The 2019-nt window shown below is 32.4% G+C and overlaps 1 non-coding gene across 1 annotated transcript; it reads left to right on the top strand.

Moving 5' to 3' along the window:
* Positions 1-1301: 1301 nt before the first annotated feature.
* LOC149518864 (small nucleolar RNA R71) lies at positions 1302-1405 on the top strand. Its single transcript, XR_016342503.1, has one exon. It is a non-coding gene; the product is annotated as a small nucleolar RNA R71 (small nucleolar RNA).
* The last annotated feature ends 614 nt before the right edge of the window (positions 1406-2019 follow it).

The raw sequence follows: 2019 nt of genomic DNA, 5'->3' as shown, positions 1-2019 counted from the left end.
AGTTAGAAAATGTTGTTGAAGTGCAAGGCTATAATCATCAACAAATGTGACATTTTTCAAGTCTTTGAGTGGCTCTTTCGGTATTAGCTTTGGTATTGGTTGTGCTACTTTGAATGTTTACCTTTGGGTAAACATCCTTTAAGTCATCCTTATCCTTTTCACTTTTTGATTTTCTTCTTACACTTCTTTCTCCTCCTCTGGTTGTATACTTTTAAGAAGTACTCTTCCACCTTGACTTAGCATTTCAATCTCCTCAAATAAATTCTCCTTAAAGCATTCCTTAGGGTCTTTTTTATATTTCTTAGAATCTTTCAACATTTCAAAATTTTCATCCATCTCCTTATTTTGTTTAATATTTTCAAGGGCTTTTAGAGTTATGTGATCAAAAACTTCCCTACCAAATCTCAGTAACTCATTATCATCCATCAACAATTCTCTCATAATGAAATTCATCGCATGTTGCTTTACAAAGCTAGACAAGTTAACTATTATAGGCTTATCAAGAAAGTTATCATTATTATCAGAATTGTATATATTGTGCTCAAGATAAGAGTACATGATATTGCATGCTTCATTGTGTTATTTCTTTAGGTTAGACTTGATATTACTAGGCGATGTTCCTAAGGGTCGATCGGCTATGGCTTAAGCTAGTTGACCTATTTGGGTTTCAAGATTTTTAATTGGTGCAACTTGGCTTTGAATGGTTGCATTGTTGGATTGCATTAATTGGGTCAATATCTCTTCAAAAGTTATTTTCTTTTCTCGGGGTGGGTTGTATGGTGGTAGGTTTGGGCGAAAGTTTATATTTTGGGTGGTCATTTGATGGTTGAGTTAGTTTCAAAAAAAAGTTTGGGTGGTTTCTCCAACATAGGTCATAAATGCTATTGTACAGATTATAAGCAGGCTTGGATTGTTAGGTATATTGGACCGCTTCTATTCTAAATTGGCATTTCTTAGTGGCATATGTCTTTCACAAATTTCATAGGTAATAAAAGGGCTTTGAATAGCATAGACAAGGGTAGTTTGGGATAGGGTTTGTAAGGCATTTATTTTCTTAGATAAGCTAGCCAATTATGAAGTGATAGATGTGAAAATGTCAAGCTCATAAACAATAGTAGTCTTTTTGTGTACCTTGTGTTCCATACCCTATTGATAGTTGTTAGCCACCATATCTACATTCAACTCATGTGTCTCTTTAGCGGTCTTATTCATTATGACTCTTTTTATAGTTAAATCAAGTGTAGTTCTCATTTATGGTGTCAATCCATTGTAAAAAAGTCTGAATTTGCAAGCATTATAAGAGACCATGATATGGACACTTGTGTAACAATTCTTTAAATCTCTGTCATGCATCATACAAATTCTCACCATTAAATTGCATGAAAATTATTTCATTCCTCAACTTAGCCATCTTGGTACGTGGAAAAAATTTAGCAAGAAACTTTTATACCAAATCAACCTGTTGTTTTTTATCCAGATGATAAAGAAGACAAAAAAATCTTTGCCTTATCTCTTAGAAAAAAGGAAAAAGACTTAGTTAGATTGCATCCTTAGAAACACCATTACATTAAAACATATCACATAATTCAAAAAAGTTAGACAAATAGAGATTTGAATTATCACTTCGTAAGCCTCCAAATTGTACAAAAGTTTGGAATTTTTGAAAAATGGAAGGTTTTATCTCAAAGTTGTTTGCTTGGATCCCTAGCCTTCTTATGGATGGTAGCCCTCAACAATATTTGTTTCTTATTGTTTGTATTCACCATTTAGATTGGTGTTGGTGGTGTTCTTTACTCTTTTCTCAAACACAGAGAATTCTTTCAATTTTTTTATTAAGTGGAGCTAGGTAAACACTTCTAGATCTATGCATACAAATAAAGAAAAGATTAAAACAATTTAAGCAAATAAAAGAAAAGTGTTAGATTAGAAAGGAGTAGAAAATCCTTATCGATATTGATTCATGAACACCGATATAATCCGTGACAATAGCACCAAAAACTTGATTGCTATTTTTTATAA

The sequence above is a fragment of the Durio zibethinus genome, chromosome 5 (assembly GCF_047325235.1).
Source record: "Durio zibethinus cultivar Kanyao isolate XHJ-2024 chromosome 5, ASM4732523v1, whole genome shotgun sequence".
In the NCBI taxonomy this organism is placed as follows: Eukaryota; Viridiplantae; Streptophyta; class Magnoliopsida; order Malvales; family Malvaceae; genus Durio; species Durio zibethinus.
The sequence above is the reverse complement of the archived record's forward strand: the minus strand, read 5'-3'. Positions and strand labels throughout refer to the sequence as shown.